Consider the following 22,949-nt stretch of genomic DNA (forward strand, 5'->3'; position numbering starts at 1 on the left):
AGACCTTTTCACTCTCTGCAGCTCCCTGAAAGGAGGCTGTTGTGAGCTGGGGGTCAGTCTCTTCTCCCAAATAACAAGAGACAGGATGAGAAGAAATGGCCTGAAGTTGCACCAGAGAAAGTTTAGATTGGACATTAGGAAAAAATTCCATCAGAAGAGGAATTGTCAAGCATTGTAACAGCATGCTCAGGGAAGTGGTTGAGTCTCCATTCCTGAAGGTATTTAAATGACATGTAGATTTGAACTTATGAACATGGGTTTTTGGTGGACTTGGAAGTGCTGGGTTAATGGTTAAACTCAATTATCTGAGAGGTCTTTTCCAACCTAAATGATTCCATGTTTTGGCATTTTTTAGGGCTTCTGTCTCCTTTAAGTGCCATCTTGCACATGTGCCTGAACACATTTAAAGTGCCTAGTTATTAAAAAAAATGCCTTACCAGGAAGTTTATTAAAGTCAGTTTGACTTCCCTTGTACATGACCATGAAGTTTAATAAGAGGTTTCCATAGTGTTCTCTTAAATTGCTTCCAGTTTCCTCAAACTAATGCTGCCAAGAAAAGCAGACTCATCTTTGCCAAATGTTAATATTCTGGATTAAGAGAAGATCCCACTGTTTTCTCTATCTCTTTTAAAATGTCTGCAGTCCTCAAATCACTTTTAAAAAGAAAAAAAAAAAAGAACCATTTTATTTCATTATTGGGAATAGTAGAGGATAATAGTAGGGAATGGTTGGAGAAGAAAAATTTGTGTTTAAATCTCCTCTAAAGATACCACACAGAGCAGCAGACCACTCCTCTATGTTAAAATAGGTAATGGTTCAACAGCAGCATATTCTTCTTTCTGCACAGCTGAAAGCATTTTCTAACATATTTACCTTCTGCCTTAGCCAGTGCACATTGTCAGAGGGAATTAAGGGCACTGTTATGTAACAGCCTTAACTCGAGATCACTAACCCAGTAACCTACCTCAGCAACTCCATTGTGGGTCTCCTTTACACTTACCCATTCTCACTTATTCATTATGTGAATTTAGCTCTCACTTACTTGTTACACTTACTTATTTTCAGCATGATTTCACTGACTTCATTTCTAATGTATGTGTCCTGACTCTGTTGGCAGCTCAAGATGGTGGTTCAGAAAGGGCCTATGCTCATCTTAAAAACATTCTCTCTTTCTAAACTCAATATTGCAGTTCTTTTAGTCAATATCTGAATGACTTTAAATCCCCTCTTTGATCTATGTACTGTTTATTTTATTTTATAGACTCCTTAGTTTTGGGGTTTTTCTCCCCTCAGGAGTTCGAAAGCAGTAGCTGACTCTTCTCTCTGCTTTGTTTATTCTTAGTGTCATTGCATGTGTACTACAGGACAGCCAAAATAATACTTTCAAGGTACCCTAAACAGCCCTAAAATAAATGTTGTGCTGCAAATGCAACTTGCAAACTCCATTTTATCTCATTAGATTTGTGCCTACAAGTACAGGTCAAAATAAAATCTAGAAATACTCATACTTCCAAAATCTGTATATACACAGTAATTACATAGGATAGATAATATCTTAAAGTCAGATACATTAGTTGAATCTCAGTCTATAGCCAGACACCAGATTTTAAGCAAGCATGAGGGAAGCTGTGCTATGTACAAAACCCCCAAAGATTTTGCTAAAGAAGAGCAAGTTTCTCTCAGTGAATTTGTAACACTCTCCATTACAAAGACCAAGATTCCTAGCGGGACTTCTGACTCGTGTTCAGCTGTCAGCCAGACCTTGCCTTGAGCTAACTTTTATTTGAGGAGGTTGGCAAGGTTTAATAAGCCATGCACAATACTCTGCATTGTCTTCCATCAGCCCTTTCATGCAGTGCACTCGCCAAGCTCTGGCTGCCTCTGGTGACTGCCAGCATCCCAGGGAGGCTGGGATTGGCAGAAACTCTTCAGTGGGACAGTAAGGTTTATGGGAGTTGAAGGAGGGCTCACAGCATGGTTTCCTCTTGTTTCTGCAGCCACACTGCACCTCATTACCAATTTTTCAACACTATCCTTTCTGGTTGATGGCTAAGGGGGAAGGCTGCATTTGCAGAAGGCATTGGCTTGAGCGTGGCTGTTTTTCTTGGGAATTCGGGATGTGTTGATCACAGAGTCCTCTCTGCTGATTTACTACACACAAAATAAGGCATACAGCTCTGGTTTCTGAGCAAGACAAAATTAATCAGCTTAACTGCCAGTACCTTCAGAATGTAATCTCTCTGTTAATTTACACAAATTTGATGGAGTTCACCAGGGATGAAATATCAAATCCTCATGAACGGTCATGATGCTGCTGTTCAAATGGTGCACATACTTCTAGAGGATCAGATGTTACTAAACATTAAGATTTAGTTAGCACTTTTTTTTTTCCTGACAAATCACAGGATCAGTATTTGGACAAGATTCTTGTCTCCTTACTTTGTTTGCTGATCGGGCCTTTCTTACCACACACTGATTTTTGCCTATTGAGGTCACACTTCTTGTTTTTATGTTCAGCACAGGATTTGGACTGCATCAGTTGCCTTTTTTTATGACTAAATTAATCTCTTCACATTTAACACTGGATTAGTAGCAAAACAATTTGAACTTTAGCTGGCTCCTGCTAGCTTGGATAACTTTGAACACAGCCCTGCAGATGATGTGAACAAGTCAGTATGAAACACTAATATTCTTTTCCAGCAGCCTTTCGACTTTGCTGAATACGAAATGAGATTTTATTATCCCAACTGGAATGGATAAGGTCACTCAGCCATTAGTCTCTGCCAGAGTAATTTAAGGCCTTTCTTAAAGAAGGAGAATAAAGAAGTTTGATCCAAACTATTATAAAGTTGTTGGTACTAGTACCCTATTTTACTGAATCATAGAGATAATCTTTCTGTTACCTCTTTCCCTAGTTAAGGTCAGATCTCAAGTGAAAATTTCCTGTAATTTCTGGTAAAATCATTTTTTCCTGTTTTATTTATTATAACATTAGGCCTTGGCTGGAGGACAGTATATGGCAAGTCCCGTGTGCTGAGGTACATTTCAGTCATGACAGAAGTAAAACATCAAGAAGAAATGGAATAATGAACATTTTTATCCAAAAAGCTGCCCGGTCTGGGTCTGGTTTTGGGTCTCCAGACCTTCTACCTGTCACAAGTCCCACTTGGTACTGACAGTGCTGGAAGTTGCTTTTACCAGAGCCATATCCCATCTCCAGCAGTACTTTCTCAGCACAGTCATTTATGACATCCTAATTCAGCACTTCTCCTTAGAGTCATCTCTAACATTTAAATGCACACTTTACAGAAAGTCCAGCTGTCTGTTTGGTCTCATATTTATTTTTCTTTTATTTTATTTTTTTTAAAGTGGACACAGTAATGTGAAGAATAGAGATTGTTTTCCTATCCACCTGGTTCTGAGTGAAAATGGAAGTGTTGATTTAACAAGTGTACTCCCACATGGTTGGGGTCTGGGCTTCTTTCTCTGTAAACCACAAAAAACCCTTGAGAATGACTGAGGTATTTTTGTGAATAATCCCTTGCATTGTATGGCCAGGGTCACCAGAGGCCAGGGGAGCTCAGGGGAGGCCACTCTCCATTGGAATTTGATCCCTTCATTGTTCTGCCAAAGCTGGAGTGTTTTGACCTCTGGGGCACATTACAAATCTCTGTTACTCATTCAGACTTGTGCTCTGAAGCATCCACTGTGGAAAGAGTAGTGGACTCTGTGTGGGTCCAATGAAAGGATTCAGCCCCCTATAATATTTCATACATGTGCAGAAAGCACATCATGTGAAAGCATTCATACCCTGGCAATGCCATACAAATATATGCTGAAGAAGTAAAAGTTGAAAATGGGTTTGATTTTACCCCCATTTGCACAATTCAGTGCAACACAGCTGGGTACACAATTTTAAAACACTTAATTAGCATATAAGGTGGCATTGCTAGTTTTTACTGCTTTCCCACTATTCTTTCTGTATTGAGAGGCTCTCTCCGATTGTGGTAGTCTGGGAGAGCATAGCACCACAGGCAATGTGCAAAAGACCTGTCTAAAAATTTTTATGCTCCTTTTGTTTGTTATACCTTCAAAAAACCAGTTACTCATGCAACTCTTCACACCTGGGTAACAAATCAAGGGGCAGCTTGCAGCTCCTCATGCTGTGAGAAAGGAGGGCAGGTTTCTGCCCCTGAAGTGTGCAGCTGCCTGAGCACTCTGAGTAAACACTGTCAGCTGCTTCATGGCCCTGGGGACAGGGGAGCAGGGATGGTGAGGTGTGCTGGAGGGTCAGCAGTCATAAGAGAGGCAGTGTCAGAATGTCCTGCGACCATTACACAGGGTGTAAAATAAAAGTGGATTTTTAAAAATGAATAATCATATCTACAACATCTAGGTAGCAAACATATCTACACTAGGTATTTGATCAGGTCAGAATGTAGACTTGCATTTCTAACTGGCTTAGGTCTTGATGGCATTTAAGTTTCCAGTCTGCAACTTTGAGTCTATGTTTCAGCACTTGCCTCCCTTGCACTTTTTTCTTCCCCTGCCTCCCTGTTTCTCATAAGCACACATACACAGATGAAAAGGTAGAAGCTCTGTGAATTCAAGGCTTTTTTCTCTACAGATTCTTATGTTTGTTGTTATTAAATTAAAAAAGCATCTGTGTTAAAATTCATGCTGGTTTATTCCATTTTGTGCTAGTAAAAGCATTAATGAAACCTACACTGAATGCTGAAAAGAAGAATTCATTCTGTTGTTCTGTAGCAAGTAGTTAAAGACCACCTGTGGGCTTGCAACAGCTGGAGTGAGTATGAAACACTATTAAAATTAATGCTCTATATAATTCATGAAAGCTACCTGTGTGACATCTGACAGATTTACCTGGTTATGGGCCAGCTCTGCTGCACCTCTTGTTACTGACCTTGGCCCACAGTGTCCACTAAACATGACAGAGACAACTCTTGAATGAAAGTATTGCTGAAGCAGGTAAAACCCAGTCTGTACCTGTAGTGATAAATCAAATTTTTAGGCACATGGTACGCTGAGGCTATTCATGCTTTCCGCAGATTCATGGAACAATTTAAATTTAATTAATGAAGCAGTTAATAGTTACTGCACTGACTGCAGTTAGTGGATCACTTCAGCACACACATTTTGTAACAGCAGGAGTTCATAGAAGGTATTATCAGGGAAACCAACCAGCAAGGAGTTTGAATAGTGTAATCTTGAGGTAACAAAAGCATGAATAACCATTGCAGGCTCTGGATCAGATACAACTGGCTGCAGAATGGTGATATTCTTTAAGCGTGCCCAACAGGATTTGGATTGAATCCAGGAAATAAACCAAAACCCTAGGCAAATTACTATTAAAATACAGACAACATCAAAGGCAAGAGCAAGGAAAAAAAAAAGATTGAAAGAACTGTTTTGGTGCAAGGATAATTTATTTTCTTTTTATCAACCTTTGCACATGAGATTTTTTAGTTTCTAGGACTGCATATTTTACAGCCATATTAATACAGCAATTCACATTTTCCTCTTCTACTGAGCTTTTCTCTAATGTTTCTCCATTGCTGAGTCCATGTTTTTGTTTGTTGTTTGTTTTTTTTTTTCTTTTTCTATTTCCTTTTCTCAGAAGCCCTCTTGACATTAAGAGAAGGGAAAGAGAGATAGATGTTCTCTTTCTCCTCCTATGTAACTTAGAAAGCAACCAGAAGAATAGAAAGATAGAATTTCTTTTGGTTGTTACTGTGACAGAAAAATAAGTTAATTTATTAAAAATTTTTGTCTTGATAGAAACACAGATGGTTGAACGAGAGTTTTCTGTTCTCCCAAAAAAGAGAGTTAATAGTTCTCCCAAAAGATGCTTGGTGCAATGTCCCTTAAAGTCAATGACATCATATGATCCTAATAACAAGCAAATACAGTCAAGACAGATCAGCACAAAATTTGAAGGCCCAGCTCTTCTGAGCACTCCTAGAGAATTTCCACTGGCACAGAGTCCCATAAGGCTACCTGGAGATGAGATTGATCCAAAGATGATGAGAAATCCCTCTGTGCTGAAACAGAGTGAGCAAAAACAGGAGAATGAAGTTTGACAGAGAAAATGACCAAAGTAGCTACAAAGTCAAATATAGGAAACAGCATCATAAGTAGTTGAAAAAAATCAATTTAAGAAGCATGAGACACACTTGGATACTGAAATTAAAAGTAAGGTGTGTAATCACTGTTAAGCCCACTTTTGTGCTCTAACGATATCTATGCTGTGACCAGATGGATTTTCCATATTCAGTAATTATTCATTGGAACTTTTAGAGAAAACTGTTCAAAGAATTGTAGACTAGGTGGCTAAGGACTGTATCTCTGTAAAAAGGAATTACAGGTTTTGAGCAGCTGCTTTTGTGTACCAGGGGTATCTCCAGTCCTCTCATGAGCAGGCTGGTAGCACCATGAGGGTGTTTTGTGGGAAAGGATTCATCTTGGCACTCAGAATTCCAGATAAAGGGCTAGGGATGGTGGGATGGTGTGGTGCTCCTCTGGATCAGGTGCTGAGGAGCTCTTAGGGAGACTGACACATGTCAAATTGCTGGAATCCTATTTCTCCCTCTTTCTGGGCCCTATCTTTTGATATGGACACGATCTGGGCTCTATCTTCTGATTTTATTGTAATAGCTCTTGAAGACATGAACAACCTTCCTTTAAGTCCCTGCTCCATTCCTGTCCCACAAGCATGACTTGGTCATGTAATCCTTTAACTGCCTCAGTGAAACAAATAATTCATGAGATAACACTTTCAGTTTAAGCAGTGCAGTAAGCTGCAACACTCTCTTTTCTGAATAAAGGCATCTCAGTTATGCATTAAAAAGTTCTCCCATGCCAGGCTCCAGCTTTCCTACACATCCATGCAGAAGAACCTAATAAGGGCTCTGTACAAAAGTGATTAATAATTTCTCATTAAATTAGGGGAAGTGCAGTAGAAGTTATAACTGGGGAAATCTGCATGCAGATATCAGATACCATTCAGATATCTCCAGTTTCTACCTATTATAAAAGATGCCAACTTCAAAGATTTTATTACAAAACCACCTATTTTATATTTCCTCTTAAATGTGCACTGGGGGTTTTGCTAAATGCTGACTGTCAGAACAAAGGGTCAAAGCTTAGTGCACATGCATAAATATGTTACTCTAATACTTTTTCTTTCTTTTGGTATGCAGCTCCCTTCTTCTATTTGTCTCACATCTGTCACTCAACAAAGCTAGTAAATAAGTGTCAAGTCAATACAGGGAATCCTCTTTCTTCACACTGCTGCCCCGAATTTAACTTCTTTTTTTTCTCTAGTGAAAAAATAGGAAGACTATTTTATTGATTTTCTGTTTAAATTTTTGAACGAAAGAAGTAGGCTGACCTCATTAGCATGTGTTTGGTGATATCAGAGTTAAGTTTTGGAAACTGTCATCCATATCACCCCTGAAGTCCATTTCCTAAATGAATTTTAGCTTTGGATGCTTCTGAATAAACAGACATTAAGCCACTTCCATTTTTTCCCCATAGTGGGCAACAGGCAGAATGCAGGAGAAGACAAACTCCCTATCCTGGTAAGAGTCTAAGCCCCCCAAAAGTAAAACAAGGTCTTGGAACCCACTGTCTGACAAGAAGTCCAATGGCTTGCAAGTTTGGAAAGCACTTCATGCTAAATCAGATTAACTAAATCTCCTATGCTGTGTATCTTTCTGTGACTTGCCAACAAAAGACATTTCTGAGACTAAACACTGATTTGAAAGGAAGTTAGACAAATCCACTCCAACAACTATCTTTGTCATTCCAAACAGAATGGGAGCATTAAGAGGAAAAGTTAAAAAACCCACAAAACCCCCCACAACTGCACAGAGCTCCAATGAGATGCAGAACTTTACCATAAGTGACCTGGTGCAATTTTTGCATTTTACAGAAGTGAAGTTGAGCACAGAGGGTGGAGATCAGAGGGACAGTATCCTGACCACCAACATCTGTCCATGCCCATTGTGCAACCCTGTCTTTGCTTTGGACAACCAGGCCTCACATTTACTAGACAGTACTTCCAAAACACCCTGCTCCTTGGAAGTTACAGCACAAATAGGTTTTAAAATTCTTGTGGTTTTACCCCAGCTGGCATCTAAGCCACTGGAGTTAACTCACAGACACTCATTCTCCCTTTCCAGTGAGACAGGGAGAGAATCTAAAGGGTAAAACTGAGAAAACTCATGGGTTGAGATAGAGTTTAATAGGTAAAACAAAAGCTGCTCACACCAGCAAACTGGAACAGGAAAGCCATTCAGCACTTGCCATCAGCAGCAGGCAGGTGTTCAGCCATTCCCAGGAAATGGCCTGCACCCCGTGTGACAGCTGCTTGTGCAGTGCCATAACTCCCGATGTCCCCCTTCCCTCTCCCAGCTCATGGGCTGAACATGGCATTTAAGGTGTGGGATACCTGTGGTCATTTGGGGTGAGCTGCCCTGGCTGTGTCTCATCCCAACACCCTGTGCACCCCCAACCTGCTCACTGTGGGGTGGGGTGAGAAGCAGGAAAGGCCTTGAGGCTGTGTAAGCACTGCTTGGCAATAGCTAAAACACTTGGGTGTTATTACACTCCTTCCATCACAAATCAAAACCACAGTCCCTTACCAGCTACTGTGAAGAAAATCACCTCTACCCCAGCACAAACTAGCTTATCAATGTAATTGTTCCTTTACCCTGCTTTGATCATACCAAGGAAAAAGATGTGTCTTGTTAGGTTTTCTTCTTAGCAAATACCTAGATATCTCTTAAACATGTTTATATCTATCTATGCTGCCAGGCTTTGTCCACAGAATATGCCTGTGTAGGGCAGTGTTAGCCTGAACCCTAAATATTCCCATGGTGTTAGCTCAGGTGGCTCCACATGACATGACATTCTTCAATTTAACATTACCCTGATTCCCCATCCTTAACTGCAGAGCACTATCAAGCATCAGGGGCTGGGCCAAGGGCAAGCTGAGAAAGTTCACAAGAAAAATAGTCTCCTGGGACCCATCCTTCCCCAGCCTCATCTGTGCCACTGACATAAAATTCAAAATTATGGATGGGAAATGTATGAAAAAGAAAAGATACCTTGTTGTTTATGAAAATACTGATGAAGGATTTCCTTCTCTTTATTAGAAAATAAATAAATATTTAAAGTGAACAGATGCAAACAAGAACCCTCAAACTAATTCACTTTGGCTAATCAATTCCACATGGAAAATAAATCCATGCAAATCTAAGTCTTCACAAGAACACACCTTTTCAGTGACATGTTCATGAGGTCATTTGTTTCAGATTAATAAATCAGACAGTTCTAGCAGCAGCATACTCACCAACATCAACCTCTTTAATCAACAGTTCATTTGCTTCTTGGAGGAGAGTTGGCCTCTTCCTGATTGCTATTTTCTGGTTAAGAATATGCTGAAGCTGTCGGGCACAGGATGCAGATGGGTTTCAAGAAGGGCTGGTGTTTATTCTGCCCAGTGGAGCGTGCTGGAAAGCTCTCCTTGTGCCCTGAAATATTGGGCTTTTGTCTGGTAAGTCTGTGTCAACAAAGCACAGGCAAAGTAAATTCTAGCACACGAAAAACTGGAAAATAGAGGATCAAGGACCAGCAAAGAAATCTCAGAATGGGAGCATGTGTTCCTTTGCACTGGAAGTAACAAAGGCAAAATTAATTTATCTTTATTGTTATTTTAAATAAATTGAAGATTCTTAACCTATTTGTGTAATGACATCCACTGATCCAAAAAGATTGAATTATACTGATATTTTATGTGTACAACACATCCTTGAAATTTTAGATTTTGTGGGGGAAAATATTCAAGAAAGTAGTAAGAAGAGAGGGTGAAAGTCAACCTTCCCCACTGAAATCAGTGGTGAGGTTACTGTTGGTTTCAGTGCAGAATTTTGCTGGTGCTCAGAAAGCATGAGCAATCTGTAGGATGCTGCTTTTCAGCCAAGGCCATCTCATGACCTGGAGTTTCCTTTTCATGGGCAAGATCCCATCCTATGGTAAAACTTCTCACAGTCTCTTCTTACGCTTGTGGTCTTCAGTCTGTGTGCTGATTTTATCCTGATTTTATGCCAAGCTGAGGGGTGTTTGTGCAGCCCAGCCTGCCCCTCACACGCTGGTGTCCCCTGGGAGTGACACTGCCCCGAGGGAGGGACGGTGTGGATGTGTGGAGAGGGCACCCTGGCACTGAAACCCTGCAATTTAAACACAATCTACCCCTGGTTTTTTGGCAGGTAGAGAAACTTGTTTGCAAGTCAAAACCTGCTTTTTTTAACCAGCTCCAGTGTGTGGGAGCTAACATCAAAACGTGGTGTTTATTTTGGTCTTGTTTCATTATGTGGGGGTCTTTAAATTCAAGCTCTGAGAGGTTTATCATAAGTTGAACTCTTCATTTTCAGAGCTGCTACAGATTGAATCATAAAAACAGCCCTTGGAGAGACAATTTATAATTTTACTGTGTAGTTTTAAGCTCAGCTTTTAACTCCATATGCAAACAAACCTGATTAAAGATGATATCCAAAGAGCAAAAACCGTAAGTTTTTTTTAAATTTTCATTGACTTGGAGTTTGCAGGTCAAATGCTTTCCCCAGTGAGCCATGAAGAACTGTAACTGTGTGTACAGTCTTCAAAGCAAAATACATGCTGTCATGTGGCCCTGATCCCAATTCCCTGCTCTGTACTGCCAGGTAAATCGTAGGTATTTGTTGCACACTCATTCCTTTAGGGCTTTTAAAGGTGAGAAACAATCACTTTAAAAACTTGTTTCAAAATCTAATGTCTTCTACTTGCCTTACATTTTTTTCACTATCTAGCTACTATGAGAATCAAAATGGAAATCTCTATAGTTCCTGTGATGCACTGGAATAATAACTGGAGAACTCCTTTACCAGGAGGAGCAAAACAGGGAGACATCCACTGGATTACTGCATGCAAGTGTTAAAAATGAGAAAGCTGAAATATAAACCTTGTAAATGGGAAAAGAAAAGAAAAGAAAAGAAAAGAAAAGAAAAGAAAAGAAAAGAAAAGAAAAGAAAAGAAAAGAAAAGAAAAGAAAAGAAAAGAAAAGAAAAGAAAAGAAAAGGAGAAAAGAAAAGGCATAATGTTGCTTCTAAATGTTAAAATGTGATTTACAAGTGAATGAAGGTGATGGCAATTCTTGATAAAATGGATTCAGGTATTCTTCATAATTATATTATTGTAATGACTGGAAACTGAAGTAAGATTTTAGTCTTCCATTGCTCTAAACCTTCCAGTGAAAAACAAGTTAGTAAAACATATTCTGTTCTCCAGAGGGTGTGTTTGTGCAGTTTCAGGCTGTAAACATAGATGGAACAGATAATAATACAGAAAGGAAAAGGGAGAATGGAAAGGGGAAAATGGGGGTTAAATACATAAAAATGAACATATGGCTGGAATTGATTGCAGCAATAGTTTCAGCTCCCCTCACACTGAATTCTTTAATCTTTCATTTCCTGGCTTATAAAGGAAAAGGAAATAATGAGAATGTAATAAAAAATGCACAATCGTATGTTAGCCTGAGAGTACAGAATAGTGCTTTTACTAATTTGCAATTTAGAAATATTCTGTGGAATGAACAATGAAATTCTCTTAGTCAGGAGTCTGGCTCTGAGTCATTGTGAGGGATGCAAGCTCTCAAGTCAGTCTTCTCCCCAGGTTTGAGGAAAGTCCTCCTGTTTCCAGACATTAGATGCTCCAGTATTCAGCAATCAAGAACACTGATGAGCTTTCACAGAAGTAAATTCCTGGTTATTTCTTGGGTTTTGCTGACAGATTTGTAAATGCAGAAGAGTTCTGAATGGGAAGCTGCACTGAACTGTCCATTTAAGAGTGTTAATAATGAACAAATGGGAAAAGTGCAGGTTAATGACAGCATTAATAAGAGGCAAGCCTGTTAAGCAAACAAGTTTTACTTAAAATGTTTACATTTTTTAAAATTAAAACTTAAAGCTTCAGAAGGGTTTTAATATTTAATTTTCTATTTCTCATTTCATTTAAATAATTGGACTGTAAGTGGACTCTTTTTTACTTTTATTCTTTCTTTGTCTGATGTGAGACAAAGTAAGACAAAATTAGTGTAAGAGAATTTCATCACAATTTTAAAAGAGAACAGGACATAGGAATTTCTGTGCTAAGACCTCTGAGACAGGAAAATGTGAGGAGGATGATAAAAGTGATTAGCTGAGAGCATCTCCCTATATGCTTTGGGCCTCAAGTCTTCAGCTGATGGAAGTCACCACAAATACATTGATTTCTTTCAAACCATGCCTGCAAAGAATCTGGCTCTTCAGTTTTAGTAATCTAATAATGTACTTAAAAATAGCTTGTATTTACAGGCTTTTAAATGACAACATTTAAAACAAAAACATGTGGTTACCAAAAAGAGTGATTTTCAATGTCTTGGTGCTACCAGAGCAAAATGTGTCATTGCAAATGCACAGCTCTTTTGTGATACATCACACAATCAAAGGGGGACCCTTCTGGGGCTACTGCACCTCAACCTGATGTACTTTCTCATTCCACAGAAGACTGTTCTGTGAATCCCAAGATTTCCATTTTTAGAGGCTTTCTCTCTTTCTATCTGTGAAAATATTGCCTATGACTTGTAAGCTGCTGTTCAGTTTCCAAAATCTCACAGTACAAACAAGTGCCAGTGGCTTTACCCTGATAGGCTCCAAAAGGGAGATCATATCTCTTGTGAGATAGACTGATAGCTGGCAAGAGCTGTGTCAAGTTTTCCTGCCTCTTGACCTCATGAAAGAATCCTTGGACCTAAAGATTCCTTCCATTTATCCTCTCGTGTTAGCTATATATTGCTTAGCTTCCTATAATCCCCACCCTGTCACATATATTTTCTCTTTTAAGGAATGCCCTGGAAGGAAAAATTATTGTTTCCTTTCTCATAAAACTCCCTTTCCATTCCCTTATTGAAGGCTTATGGCTGAGCTGTGTGAAATGGTGCTGAGCAACCATGCAAACACAGGGATGGAGGTGGCTGGGCACCACCTGCCCCACTGAGCTGCATCCCTGGGTGCTCAGGTTTCAGCCCTTTGTTCCCTCCATCTGGAAAATGCTTCCCTGGAAAGAAGAGGGCATAGAGGGTTAATGTTTGAGGAATGCAGGGCCGGGATTAGTGCTTGTGGCAATTAGTTACTCAGTGGAGCTGCCTGTGCACACCAGTTTTCCTGAGGCTTGACACAATGGGGAATTTTACTTACCTGAAAATTCTCTTTTAACCTGAGAAGGGCTCCAAACTTCAATAAAGTTGGACACACGCATAAGAACTTGAATCTTCTAACCCTAAAGCAGTAAAACCGACTGTATTTACTAAACCTGGCTTTGAAATAGAACCCTGAACCATCACAGAAATAACCCAAGCATTGGACAACCTCACTTTGAGCCCGGATCCCTCACTCCCAGGCTCAGTGCACGCAGGGGTGGCTCCTCCTGACGTGTGCAGCCTGCAAAAAGTGAACTTGCAACACATGCAAAGAGCATTTCTGGAAAACACACACAGAATTTATAATATCCATTCTATGCCTCCTCCATGCAAAAGTAAACTGTATTTAAAGGCATTATACATGCTTGCTATGTAATTACATCCATCAGAGAGAGCTGCTTCCCTGCGTTCCCCTGCTGTTGCCATGGCAGCATCCCCATGTTTGCAAAGTGCAGGGCACACGCTCTTAATTATACTTACAAAGCAGCTACATTTCAAAGGAATACAATAAATACAAAGTTGAAGTGAGGGTGCTGCACCGAAGTGATATGAACAAATACACTTTTATCGCGTCTGCATCTCATGCACACTTCACACCCATTATTAGAGCATTCTGCCTAATTCCCCAGTTCCTTTTGTGCATTTATGGAAAACCCCAGATTTTTGTCTGCCAGAAAATGCAGTCTGTGTTGGAGGCCCCAGAATTATCTCTGCTTCTAACCTGGGAGCTGACTGTTTATGAAACCAAAGCAATTGAGAGAGATCTTTCCATTTGTACCGATCAAAATGTGCCAAGGGGAAAGTCTCCTTACTTAACCACTGTAAAATGCCATCTCTGCTCTCCACTCCCACTGGTGCCCAAATCACCCACCCAGCAAATGCCCAACGAGCTGCCCCCTGCTGCTGCCACCTGTCTCGGTGCCACCGTGTCAGTTTTGGTGACAGCAAAGGTGACGCAGTCAGTCTGAGGTGCCAACATGACGCTGATCAAGCAGAACATATTTTGATGCATGAACCACCAGCTTGGTGCAGCACACACCACCAGCACAGTCTTTGCTTCCTTGTGGATGAATAACATGGAAATTGCAGCTGATGTAAATTTACATTTTGGGAAATTTACATTTTTACCCCTATAAAGAAACAAGGGATTCCCTCATTCTGAAATTAATGCTCTCCCTGAAGTTGAACAGGGCCTATACAGATGCTGGATTGCAGATATGAATTATGTATTTTCTGGGGGTGGAGTGTCATGCAATTTTAGTGTTATTCAAGCCACAAAGATCCATCAGGGGAGAAGTAATTAGAATATTTCAGAGACCCAGATTTACATTTCTTAAAGCTTGTGAGCAAAATGAAATTGGCTGCCTCCAATTTACATGTCTGCAATCACACCATGAAAAACCTGTCAGATCTCAGATCAGCTTTTGGATTTGAAACCTCTGCGGGGGAAACCAGGTGTTCTGGCAAATTCTGGTGTTGCTTTGGTGTCACTTGTGCACAGTTAATTCTGAAATAAATATGTGTTGAGGTGTAGGGGGCACTGTGTTATTGCATGTATATAAGCAGGTGTGGGAAAATCCATTGGATCAGGTTTACAAGACAGAAGCCTTATTTTCCAGCTTATTTATTTCTATTCTTAGTTTGTTTTTTCATTTGTATCTATTTTGCACCTTGTGCATGGGAAACTGTGGCGTTCTTACCAGGATGCATGCACTCAGCCACAGGAAAGTGAAAGAATTTGGCCTTATCAACCAACTATGTTCTGACTTAATTATCTGAGTAAGCAATGTGGCCTGGATAAGCAGCAGGGCCTGGACATGGCTGACGCATAAGGGCATGTGGGCAGTAATGATTATTTTATTTCAAAAAGGAAAGCAATTCTACGATTTGTCCTGTGAGCTGTGGCCAGGTGCTGTGGGTTTTCTGGCTCTCTATCTGTTCTGGCCAGGTAGCTCCCATGGCTCCCTTAAAATTACAGTCTCTCTCTTCTAGATAGACTTTGAGTCTCATTTGACTCCAGCCTGCTGATATGGGTGGCAGAAATCTTTGGGTTGCCCTGGCTGGAGCTTTGGATTGAGCAGAAGGCCACAAAGCCCTTTCAAGGCAGAAGTTTGTTGTTTCTGGTACCACATACTGATTCTCAACACTGGACTCAACGGATCCATTATGTTTCCTTACTCTGCCAACAGAATAAAAATAATTCCAGAGTGGTTTGGACTGCCTTATGCAGGCTCATATTTCCAGACCTTTTTATCTGCAAGAGTTTCCCCACAGGTCTGAGAAACAGAATCACAGAATCATTAGGTTGGAAGAGACCTTCAAGATCATTGAGTCCATCCCATGTCACAACACCTCAACTAAACCATGGCACCAAGTGCCACATCCAATCTTTTTTTAAACACACCCGGGGATGGTGACTCTGCCACCTCCCTGGCCAGGCCATTCCAATACGTTATCACCCTTTCTGTAAAAAACCTTTTCCTAATACCCAACCTATATTTCCCTTGGTGCCGCTTGAGACTGTGTCCTCTGGTTCTGTCAGTGCTGCCTGGAGAAAGAGACCAACCCCATCTGACTACAGCCACCTTCAGGGAGCTGTAGAGTGATAAGGTCACCTCTGAGTCTCCTTTTCTCCAGGATAAACAGGCCCAGCTCCCTCAGTCATTCCTCACAGGGTTTGTGTTCCAAGCCCCTCACCAGCCTTGTTGCCTCCTCTGGATGTGCTCAAGCATCTCATCATTCTTCCCAAACTGAGGGGCCAGAACTGGACACAGTTCTGGACACAATGTACTGCTGAGAGCAGAAATTACATAATTTAGTCTTGTTTATGTCTATAAGTATTTGTTAATGCACACAGAAACATACCTATATATGCATAGATGTACATGTGGAGCCTCCCTCTACTGCCCTTATGTGGAGCACAGATGTTACATAAGGCTTCCATCCGGGAACAGAGGAGCAGGGATATGACTAAGCAACAGAGCGTGACTTATGAATAACAAATTGTGCATATTCCCAAAGATATTTCTTTAGCTGATCTCCAAGGAAAGAAATCTCCAAAATTAATACATTTGAGAAAACTTCCATCTTCTAAAGGACTGCAAGGAGATAGTGGAGGACAAAGAGCAAACAGAAAAATAGGCAGAATTTATTCCATAAATTTGCATTGCTCCTTGTAGATAACTCATCTCTGACAATGACTTCATGCATTAGTTCAGATGATTAATATGTGGATCAAGAGTTTTCACCATGGCACAGCAATGAGGGGGATTGAATCCCAGCTTGCAGCTGAAGGCAGAAAGCAGACCTCTCTCAGACATTTTGGGGCAGATTAAAAATCAGTAGGGTGAGATCTATAAAGTTCTATCTCCTGATTCTTGATAGTTCTATCTCCTTGATACTTGACCAGAGACCTGCATGCAGACACCTACAGCTTTATCACCCTCTTGCCTTGCCTCTTTGGTTTCTCAGTACCTCCTGCACAAACCAGCATCTGAAGATACCAGCGTGCACAGTATGAGCCCTGTAAAGGGGCAGCATCAGCTAGGCAAGCACTTGTAAAACCTTTGAGCCAGTTCCTTGCCTGGAAGAAATAGGCAGAGCTCCATTCCCACCAATAGAACTGTGCCAGATGACTCCTGCTGGGTGTCTAGGACTCAGATTTCTCAGAGAAAAAAAATCTAATTGACGATAAAATAAGAGAGGAGGAGGGAAAGCTTTTAAATTCCTGGAAGATGATTTGGAGATAGAAAATGAAGGGCCAGGGGCAAAGAAACAAAGGCACATTTGAAATGATTCAGTAAGTTAATGGGGAAAAAGATGGAAGAAATATCACAGATAATGGGAGAAGGGTGATTATTTTCCATCTCCTCTCTTAATCCACATTTTGTCAAAGCAATCATGATTTTCCCATGGAGACAATATGACCGTCTGATCCAAGGAGCTTTCACTCAGGTGAGACATCTGCTTGCAGCAGCAACCCCTCAGCCATGGAATCCTTGCTCATCTTAGTGCTGATTGGGTGATTGCATGGGGCTGTTCATTATCTGCTGGATTTCTAAAACCTCCCCTTGGTGCAGTTGTACCTACACAGGCACTGCAGGACAAAAGGCACTGCTGAGCTCCAGCTCTCTCTTGCTGGTCAAACAAAGCTGAGTTAGTAAAAAGCCCTCGGCAGTTTATTGCAAGGGGGAGGACCCAGGGAAAAGTGCCATGAAAGGCTGGCTCCAGAATAGGCACCTTTTTGGACTGAGCCTTTAAACTCAAGTTCTTTCAAAGGCACAGCAAGGCCAAGCCTTTTTGCTGGCCTTTTCAGATACTCACCAGTGGCATGGCTCTTCATTTCCTCTCAGATCCACTGTCTCATCTGCACTGGCTCTCTGTGCCATTCCCCTTGCTTCTCCCCCAGGACAACACAGTGTGATCTCATTTATTAGTCTGGCTAACAAGGCCTTGTTCTTTATCTTTTCTCCTTCTCTTTTGCTGTCTTCTTCTATTAATCACAAGGCTTGCTTCAGTCTGTGCATTTCACAGTTTGCCATGACATTATTTCTCCCCATGCAGGGCAGTACCCCCTGATGTGGATGGGCTCTGGCTTCCTGGGACAGGCATTTGGGTTCGTCAGGGACAGAATGCTCAGCACAGTTCAGGGCTCCACCCAGTCCAATGTGATGCTGATCTGGACAGTGAGGGCAGCTGATTTCATGGCTGATTGCAATCTGGGCCAGGCAGGTCCTGACCAAATCAATCTTCTGTCTGTAATAAATGCTAATAAGTTTCATGATGTGGATACAACTTTGATCTTCATCTAAAACCCGAATGTGAAGAACCTAATAACCTATCCCAAGGAAATGAAGTGAACACCTGCAGTTTTCCCAGGACCAGTTCAGCTGTTGACCAAGGCTGAAGTATTTGAAGTCCAGCATTAAGAGGGGAGGGATGCAAGTTTGGGCGGGCTACTGAAACCTTTAGTTCCAAAGAGCTACTACCTGATTTGGAAGGACTTCAAATATCTGAAAGATGAGCTTTCTATATATTTAGCATCCAATTATAAAAATAACTGAAATGAGTGCACACTATAAATCTTTCCATGATGATATTTGTGTCAGAACTGGTGATAAGACAGTAGCATAGAGATGACAATTTGAAAAACTCTCCTTTTTTATGTCTCATTTCATACCTTAGACCAACTCTCCAAGCTTCCCTGCAGCTGTCCGCTCTGTTGAGATTTATTCACCAGCAATCAAGATTCCAGGCATTCCCAGGAACATTTAAACTGACATGTTCCCCTCTTCCCACTAACCCTCATCTATGCCCACCTCTTCTCTTTCCAGCTCCATTTCTGTGGAGGGATAGAATGTAAGAAAATAAAGATAGTGCAGAAGGTAGTCTCACACCTGAGGAGCTGCAGCTGTACTAATCACCAAAGGTTAGGAACAGGCCTGTCCTTAATAGGCTGCAGCTGTGTCCAATAAGAAGAAGAGTGCTACAAAAGAGTGGGTTAGCTGGGTGAGGAGAGAGATGGAGTTTGTTGGTTGTGTTGTGAGGAGGTGCCCATGAGAAATCACTGAGAAGGTATGGGGCTTTTGAAATATGGTGGCAACACATTTCACTGCATTTTCTCCTCTCCTTTGGCAGGGTACTGATTCTGCTTTCTTTTCAACATAATTTCCTGAGCATAGCCACTTTGAGACTCAGCAGTGGTGAGAAAGTGTCTCAATAGAGACAGCAGTGTTTGGGGTTTTTCAGTGGGATTGATTTATTTAATAAAATCATGCAACAGTTTGGGTTGGAAGGGACCTTTAAAAGTCATCTAGCTCAAGCTCCCTGCAATGAGCAGGAACATCTTCAATTAGATCAGGTTGCCCAAAGCTCCATCCAATGTGGCTTTGAACAGCTCCAGTGATAGGGTACCACATCCTCTCTGTGCAATGTGCTCTGGTACCTGCCCATCTTTATAGCAAAAATTTCTTCCGAATATCTAGTTTGAATCTGTCCTCTTTTAGTTTAAAACCACATACCCCTTGTCCTATCACAACAGGCCTGGCTAAAAAGCTCTATCCCCATCTTTCATATAAGCCCTGTCAAGTACAGGAGGCTGCTGGAAAGTCTCCCCAGAGCCTTCCCTTTTCCAGGCTGAACAACCACAGCTCTCTCAACTCCATGTGCTCATGGGAGAGGTGCTCCAGCCCCTGAGCACCTCTGTGTCCCTCTGGACCTGCCCCAACAGGTCCCTGTCCCTCCTATGCTGAGGCTCCAGAGCTGCATGCAGTGCTCCAGGTGTGTTCTCTCTCAAGCCACAGCTGTGTGTTCTGTAGATAACACAGATAACAAAGGTAACACCTGCTAACACCAACTGAACAAGCTCTAGAGGCAGCAGAGCAGTGCCAGCCTAGCTCTACTCACAGGGAATAAATCTTAACGACTGAGCTGGTTGCTCTGTGCCACTCTGTATTGTATTAATCAGCTTCAGGGGCTCTGAACTCCTCTCTCCTGCATGGCATATGGAAGTGGGGAGAGATTTCAGATAGGTCTTCACATTCTGAACTCAAAATGAGAGGGAATTTCCATGCGGTCATGCGTGTGAGCTCTACTAAAGAAACACAGACTGCAACACTCCAGCTTCTTTCCTATGTGGTTTTGGCTTTTTGGCTTCCTTCTAACATCTTCAAACACCCCAATTAGCTGTTCATGTAGCAAACAGCCCCATTTATTGTAGGCTGTGTCAAAGACTTTTAGCGTGGGCTGTTGGACTTCCGGCAACTGAATTGTAGCTTTTCTTCTATTGAAATATTCCCTTTTTGGTAAATAAACAGGGGTACATTTTCTAGATCTTGCACATTTAACTGAATGCACTAATATAGCACCTTCCTATGCAAAAACCTTTCTTTTTTAGTCTATGCTTTGTACTTTGAAGAGCCACTTTAATGAAGCTTCACGCATGTGAATGTTTTTCTTTGCATTCATGACAGCAAGCACTGTAACATATTGATAGTTTCAAGGCAGGTTGTACAACTGAAGGTGTTTGCTTTCTTAGAGTAAACAGGCACTTCTGATTCTGCTGTTTAATTTGGTCAAAAAGTATTACCAGCCTTCCCCAGCATGATATTTACATAGAAGGAATGCAAGCTCTTGTCCAGCTCAAGTGATTTTTATGGTCCAATGAGTAACAAGATATTAGTCACCAGAAATCTTTTGATCTCATTTATTTTTACCTTCTTTTCTGCTAATAAGTGTATTATTCTGGTTATGAACTGCCTACTCTTTACTCAGAAAAAGTCAGCTTCCTGGAAAAATCTGCCAAATGTAATTCACTTTCAGCTTGATACCTTGGAAATTAAGACAAATTAATGGTGTGTTGACTTGGACATAAGTTTGCAAATGAGGAACCACTTCAAAGCTACTCTTCTGACTTTTCAGCAAGCACAGAAATATGGAAGCAAAGGCTTTGTATATATTGGGCAGAGGAAACACTTGAACTTCTACATCCTGAGGCCCTTGATGTGGGATCTCCAGGCTGTTTAGATGTGAATCACCTCAGACCTTTTCCAGCTGGGCAACAAAGCCCATCTGGCCCACACAGCACTGGCTGTTGTAGGAACAGCACAATGGTTTTGCAACATGAACAAAGCATAAAGAGGGACAGGTTGCAAATTCCTTGGAGATGACACAGGGGAAGACCTTTCCACTTATGTGACAATGTTAAACAGGCTACTTGCATAACCCACACTGCTCCCAGGACCTCTGCTGGAACAAGGATCTGGAATCAGCATCCTGCCATGTTAGCAGATGGACATGAGTAAGGCAGCCAAGAGAGCAGAGAAAAAGGGATGCTTACAGGGAGATCACATAAAGGGAGTTCATCCCAACTGAAGGATGCAGACAGCTGCTAACAAGTTTGTTGAATGCAGTGGAGAGACATAATTATAATATGACTGTACACAAGCAAGGAACTGGGATTAAGACCTCAGCAACAGCAAAGCAGGTTTTACAGTATGAATCACCAGCAGACAACTACTGTTGTTTATGAAAGCAGGTTCATTACCCTCTGCAGGCAACACTGTGTCTTGTCACGAGATGAGGCTGAAGCTGGCATATTATCCTTGCTGAGACCACGTGCAGCTCTGTACTGCTACTCAGCATGAACAGAGCCATCACAATCTCTCTCTAAACCAGCAGAAAAATGCATGAAATTTGCCATTTCCAAAAGCTAAGCTCTGCAGTACAACAGAATATTGTTGAGGGCTTCTAACTCTGCACTGCAAATAAAATGGCAGAATTATTCTGTTTGCCAACAGGTAGTGCCCAATCTGCCTATTTTCCAGTTGGATGCTATTTAAGGATAATATAAACTGCTCTCCTTCTGCAGTAATAGTACATTGTAATAAAATTGTAAGTTCTGCTGCTGAAACACACCTTTGTATGCTTTTATGTGTTTATTAGGAGCTGTGAAATTAAATTAAATATAGGGCAAGCATTTTATCATGTCAGCTCAGCTGACAGGTCTGACATTCATTGAGCACAGACACTCTTCTTGGAAGATCTCTGTTCTGTCCTAGCTGTTAATCTTGCCCCTTCTCCTCTGTTTTTTGTTTGGTTCTTTGTTTGTTTCTAATACGTCTACGTTAATTTGCCTATGGGGATTTTGCAGCAGTGAATGTGAGGACAGCTTTTAGTGTAGGTTACAGAATCACAGAATAGTTTAGGTTGAAAGGGGTCTCAGAGATTGCATAGCTCTAACCCCTAAGTACATGATCTTTAAAGTCCCTTCCAAACTCAACAATTCTATGATTCTGTGAATCAACACCCAGTGTATTCTGAAGCCTTTTCGTGTATCTACAAGAGGACACCTGTCAAAAGCACCTAATAAAGGAGACAAACTCTTATTTGAGTCTTTTCTAGCATGGTTAGAGATTAAGGATGTAAAGTTAAGACAACAAATGGTTTGTGTCAATGTGCAGATTGACTTGCAGGATGAAATTTTTGAATTGTTATTTGTGCCTTAGATTGGCTCCATGGGAGGGATAGGATACATCAGGGCTGGTGCTGCAATGCTGCCCTTGGCCTGGAAGCAGGAATCCCTCTGAGCCTCCATGGAGCAGAGCAGGGTAAGTGCATCCAGAGGGCTTGCACTGGGGTGCTGGGAATCCTGGCACCTAAAACAGGGTTCAGAAGGCACTGGAGACACCAGAGCTCCTGAGATTACACACTTCCATATAGGAAGCCCACATGTAGTGCCTACGTCCTATATGGATGGACCCAGCTCTCATGGAACTGGCTGTTGGCTTTTTGCTATGAATTTGTGTGTGTTTCAGTCCTCACCTGGAATGACCACTGACAAAACAAGGCAATAATTCTGCTCTGTCAAGCATCTCACTGCTGAGCCCACCAAGAGAGGGTGACAGCTGTGATTTTTGTGTTAGAAAGTGAGCTGCACTTGTAAACAGCTGACAGGTAAAGCTGTTTTTGCTTGTGGTGAACCTGAGAGAGTTTAAAGAGATGATTAATTCATGAAAGTTTCTATTGACCACTAGCCCAGCCTCTTAGACACTTCGTCACCTCACAAATATGCAATTAGTTTCTTTTCCTTCCAAAACCAGCTCAGAAACACACTTCTAAGCTGTGGTATCACTTATTAAATGATGCAAACACC

Source organism: Melospiza georgiana, chromosome 2 (assembly GCF_028018845.1).
Source record: "Melospiza georgiana isolate bMelGeo1 chromosome 2, bMelGeo1.pri, whole genome shotgun sequence".
Lineage (NCBI taxonomy): Eukaryota > Metazoa > Chordata > Aves > Passeriformes > Passerellidae > Melospiza > Melospiza georgiana.